The 6,087-nt window shown below is 47.1% G+C and overlaps 1 protein-coding gene across 1 annotated transcript in view; it reads left to right on the top strand.

The window, feature by feature from the left end:
• Positions 1-590, top strand: part of arl3l1 (ADP ribosylation factor like GTPase 3, like 1) — an 8,191-nt gene extending 7,601 nt beyond the window's left edge. The window contains exon 8 of the mRNA XM_060063333.1: positions 1-590. This exon is cut by the window's left edge and continues 443 nt beyond it. The gene's annotated coding sequence lies outside the window, so the exon portion shown is untranslated.
• The last annotated feature ends 5,497 nt before the right edge of the window (positions 591-6,087 follow it).

Below are 6,087 nucleotides of genomic sequence, written 5' to 3' on the forward strand. Positions count from 1 at the left end.
TCATCCTTCAGACATTGACCATCAGGCAGTGGCGTAACATCATGGTGACATGCCCCGGTGCAAATATTTATTTTGTGCCCCTGGACAGGACTTCAGGGGGGGGGGGGGACAACGCTTGTTGCGGTGTCCTGCTTACTACGGTGAGGGTTTTGTATAATTTGGTTAATTAATTAAGGGCGCCACCAGACACATTTGCCGCCCTACAGGATTTTTCTTTTTTCTTCCTCCATGGGCCCCTGACGCCGTCTGGGCCCCGGGCAGTATATCAAATATCAACCGATTGCACCGTTGATATTTACGCCACTGCCCTCAGGATTCTTTGATCTTACCTCTTAAAATAATCTCCCCTAAAACAGCCCTGCTCCCAACCAGAATGAATTTTTAATTAATTATTCTTTATCTTTATACTTTGGTATTTTCTTGTTTGAACGTTAAAAAAAAAAATCTTTTAATTGTATTTATTATAATGTTAGCTTGCTGAGATAGACTTGACTTGTTGTTTGTTTGTGGTTGAGAAAGACCTTTTCAAGGGAGTATATAAAGTATGTATGCTACGTGTGTTAAACATTAAACTATTTAGTTGATGTCGATCTTTTGTCCACTTACCTCAATCTCGATGACCGTTTGACAGCTAACAGGAGGTGTTGAAAGCCTCTTACTAAATGCTCTGAGAGGCATTATGTTAGTAAGTCTAATATTGTAGTGTGTCATATGTGATATTGTGTGCGAGCTGTCAAGCCTGAACACAAGTTAACACTCTTCTCCCTACCGCAGCACAAATAATAATTAGCTTTATTGATAGGAACAACGCATATAATAACAACACTTCCTTTTTTCTCAAACCACTCTGCTGTCATCTTGATTTATAGCTAAGCTGTGAATAGCTGTGTGTTTTTTAAAAAGTAAAGTAAAAAAAAGAAAGAAAGAATAGTAATAGCAATTTTAATAAATAAGTTAATAATCATGAACAAAAGAACATAGAAAAGATTAACCAACCTACTCATCTCTACCACAAGGCTAGCTAGGCTAATACACAAATCGATTGAAAGTTAAATGCTTTATTGATCATCTATGTGCGTTTCGGGGATACATGGAGACACAGTTTCTCCCAGAGCTTCTCAGGGTACCTTCTGGTGGAGATACATCACCATGGCAGATACATCTTCTGGTGGACCAGCCCCATGTGGACCCCCTGTTAGCCCCCTGTTAGCCCACCGTAGACCCCCTGTTAGCCCCCTGTTAGCCCACCAGCTCGGGGCCCCGTTGGTTCAGAGATCCCTGAGGAGGCTCTCCGTGTTCAGACCTTCAGTCTCTGATCACCGCAGTCTTCTCGGATCCCACCCTGACCAGCTCAGCCATCGGAGTTCCTCCATCGACTCCGCCCTCCAGAAGAGAGAGCTCTCCTGGGGAGCTCTCCGGCGGACCCCCCTTGTTGGCCATCCCCTCCTTATTGACATGCGGGCCACATCCACCAGGGCTTTGTTCCCGGGGGGTTAATATAGTCCCTCCACCCAGTGGTCTTGGCCTGGCCTAGCTGCCTTCGACGGCCCCTTTGTTGTGCCCTGGAGAGCCCTAATGAGCCAGCTTAACTCCCCCGGAGGCGACGCCAACGGAAGGCGTCCCCCGTCACCGACCGTGAACGGCGCCTCGTGAAGGGCTTTGTTGTGTGTTTTGCTGTCGTGTTTTCCATTTGGCCCGGCTAAGAAACCGCTTCTGGATTATTGGCATGGTGTTACCATGGCAATCGGTTGAAGCAGGCCTATCCGGGGACGAATTGTGAAACCACACAATGCCGTATGAACAGGTGGCAATGTTAGAGAGCTGTAGAAGGTTGCACCAACATGTTATGAGCTGATGCATCTCCGGGCTGGGGCGATCCGTCATATTCTGTGGTTGTAGCTCTGCCCCTTGGGTTGGGTGAGCCGGTATTACAAATGCATCGTTTCTGAGACGAAGGAGAGGCTTATTAGTCCAGAGCCCGAATTACTATTAGTCTCAGTATTAGTCTGTCTCCCTGCACGCATTTGGGAAGGGCAGGGGTCAAAATATTGACCTTTCATCTGCAAAAGGGGCCAGATGATGTTTTTTTTTCCTTGGGTGGAAATGATGTCACTCTCGCGCATTCATCCCCGTCAGAAAGGGTTGCCATGGTAACCCCCACTTATGGTTATTATTCTCCCTTCCGTTTCGGGGTCCGTCTTTCTCTCTCTCTCTCTGTCTCTGTCTCTGTCTCTCTCTCTCTCTCTCTCTGTCTCTGTCTCTGTCTCTGTCTCTGTCTCTCTCTGTCTCTCTCTCTCTCTGTCTCTCTCTCTCTCTCTCTCTCTCTCTCTCTGTCTCTCTCCAGCCCTCCACTCTCCTCCTCCTACTCCTCTGCCTGGTGTGATTTCGCCGCGCCACGAATAACAAAAAAATAAAAAACCTTGGCGAGTCCTGCGTCGAGTCACGGGTAAGGGAAACACCCGACACTCGTCTGGGCAGGGGTGCGGGAAGGGGGGGGGGGGTAGCTTTGACTTAATGAGTATGGTTGGGGTTGATGCTGAAGTTAATTACAACTGGTGATGAATGGTTGGACGGTCAGTAGCATTGCACCTTCTCTGTTCTCCCTGTCCTGCTGACTGCAACATAATTGGTGAGCAATGTTGTGAACTGAATATTCATTCTGCTGTGAATAACCAAATAACCAATCACCTTGTACACCCTGTCAGCCTCATGGCAGAGGGCTCGCAGCATAGTAAACAACACTTTGCTGTCCTCAGTTTAATCAGGTGGGACTAGTACTTGAAATGAACCACAACATTTATTTGCACCACATTTGGCGATCAGACAGAATCAAATGATTCTTCATGGAGACGAAGGAGCCATGGAGTTTGCGGGGGTATGTTTCCCCCTGATGGTGTCTACACCCGGGGGTGGTGTGGCTATGGATGGAGTTTAATCCTGGAGGTGGAGGGGATGGTGGAGGGCTGCAACCAGTCTCAAAAAACAACAGACGAGCAACTAGCATGGATGACAGATCTAGAGTCTATAGAAACTGTATGTTGGCGCGCTATTGTACCCCTGTTATTGCATGAGGACCTGATTGGTTGAGATATGAATGGGAGGGGCTTGCGCTGACAGCGTGGGAACATCAAAACAAAAATATGAGAAATAGATGGGAAATGTTGCCTCCCTGATTTAACTTTTGCTTAAGCTACATTAAGGTAACCACTGACCAGGCAGTAAACAAACCTCTGTCCTATAACCAGGCAGTAAACAAACCTCTGTCCTATAACCACTGACCAGGCAGTAAACAAACCTCTGTCCTATAACCACTGACCAGGTAGTAAACAAACCTCTGTCCTATAACCACTGACCAGGCAGTAAACAAACCTCTGTCCTATAACCACTGACCAGGCAGTAAACAAACCTCTGTCCTATAACCAGGCAGTAAACAAACCTCTGTCCTATAACCACTGACCAGGCAGTAAACAAACCTCTGTCCTATAACCACTGACCAGGCAGTAAACAAACCTCTGTCCTATAACCACTGACCAGGCAGTAAACAAACCTCTGTCCTATAACCAGGCAGTAAACAAACCTCTGTCCTATAACCACTGACCAGACAGTAAACAAACCTCTGTCCTATAACCACTGACCAGGCAGTAAACAAACCTCTGTCCTATAACCACTGACCAGACAGTAAACAAACCTCTGTCCTATAACCACTGACCAGGCAGTAAACAAACCTCTGTCCTATAACCACTGACCAGGCAGTAAACAAACCTCTGTCCTATAACCACTGACCAGGCAGTAAACAAACCTCTGTCCTATAACCACTGACCAGGCAGTAAACAAACCTCTGTCCTATAACCAGGCAGTAAACAAACCTCTGTCCTATAACCACTGACCAGGCAGTAAACAAACCTCTGTCCTATAACCACTGACCAGGCAGTAAACAAACCTCTGTCCTATAACCACTGACCAGGTAGTAAACAAACCTCTGTCCTATAACCACTGACCAGGCAGTAAACAAACCCCTGTCCTATAACCACTGACCAGGCAGTAAACAAACCTCTGTCCTATAACCACTGACCAGGCAGTAAACAAACCTCTGTCCTATAACCACTGACCAGGCAGTAAACAAACCTCTGTCCTATAACCACTGACCAGGCAGTAAACAAACCTCTGTCCTATAACCACTGACCAGGTAGTAAACAAACCTCTGTCCTATAACCACTGACCAGGCAGTAAACAAACCTCTGTCCTATAACCAGGCAGTAAACAAACCTCTGTCCTATGCCCACTGACCAGGCAGTAAACAAACCTCTGTCCTATAACCACTGACCAGGCAGTAAACAAACCTCTGTCCTATAACCACTGACCAGGCAGTAAACAAACCTCTGTCCTATAACCACTGACCAGGCAGTAAACAAACCTCTGTCCTATAACCACTGACCAGGCAGTAAACAAACCCCTGTCCTATAACCAGGCAGTAAACAAACCTCTGTCCTATAACCACTGACCAGGCAGTAAACAAACCTCTGTCCTATAACCACTGACCAGGCAGTAAACAAACCTCTGTCCTATAACCAGGCAGTAAACAAACCTCTGTCCTATAACCACTGACCAGGCAGTAAACAAACCCCTGTCCTATAACCACTGACCAGGCAGTAAACAAACCTCTGTCCTATAACCACTGACCAGGCAGTAAACAAACCTCTGTCCTATAACCACTGACCAGGCAGTAAACAAACCTCTGTCCTATAACCACTGACCAGGCAGTAAACAAACCTCTGTCCTATAACCACTGACCAGGCAGTAAACAAACCTCTGTCCTATAACCACTGACCAGGCAGTAAACAAACCTCTGTCCTATAACCAGGCAGTAAACAAACCTCTGTCCTATAACCACTGACCAGGCAGTAATCAAACCTCTGTCCTATAACCACTGACCAGGCAGTAAACAAACCTCTGTCCTATAACCAGGCAGTAAACAAACCTCTGTCCTATAACCACTGACCAGGCAGTAAACAAACCTCTGTCCTATAACCACTGACCAGGCAGTAAACAAACCTCTGTCCTATAACCAGGCAGTAAACAAACCTCTGTCCTATAACCACTGACCAGGCAGTAAACAAACCTCTGTCCTATAACCACTGACCAGGCAGTAAACAAACCTCTGTCCTATAACCAGGCAGTAAACAAACCTCTGTCCTATAACCACTGACCAGGCAGTAAACAAACCTCTGTCCTATAACCACTGACCAGGCAGTAAACAAACCTCTGTCCTATAACCACTGACCAGGCAGTAAACAAACCTCTGTCCTATAACCACTGACCAGGCAGTAAACAAACCTCTGTCCTATAACCACTGACCAGGCAGTAAACAAACCTCTGTCCTATAACCAGGCAGTAAACAAACCTCTGTCCTATAACCACTGACCAGGCAGTAATCAAACCTCTGTCCTATAACCACTGACCAGGCAGTAAACAAACCTCTGTCCTATAACCAGGCAGTAAACAAACCTCTGTCCTATAACCACTGACCAGGCAGTAAACAAACCTCTGTCCTATAACCAGGCAGTAAACAAACCTCTGTCCTATAACCACTGACCAGGCAGTAAACAAACCTCTGTCCTATAACCACTGACCAGGCAGTAAACAAACCTCTGTCCTATAACCAGGCAGTAAACAAACCTCTGTCCTATAACCACTGACCAGGCAGTAAACAAACCTCTGTCCTATAACCACTGACCAGGCAGTAAACAAACCTCTGTCCTATAACCAGGCAGTAAACAAACCTCTGTCCTATAACCACTGACCAGGCAGTAAACAAACCTCTGTCCTATAACCAGGCAGTAAACAAACCTCTCTGTCCTCAGAGCCACCCCTCATCTGAGATGCCTCCCGCCCACTTCCTGTCCCCCACGGCCCCGGGACCTCCGGCCGTGATGCTCCTCCTCAACATGACGGAGAGCCTGACCTTCGACCTCTTCCTCCCCACCACCCCCGGCCCCACCCCTGCGGGGGAGGTGTATCTGCAGCTGCACTCTGTGCTCATCGTCGCCATCTTCTCGGTGGTGTGTCTCCTGCTGCTGGTGGCGTTCT

Source organism: Gadus macrocephalus, chromosome 10, assembly GCF_031168955.1.
Source record: "Gadus macrocephalus chromosome 10, ASM3116895v1".
NCBI lineage: Eukaryota > Metazoa > Chordata > Actinopteri > Gadiformes > Gadidae > Gadus > Gadus macrocephalus.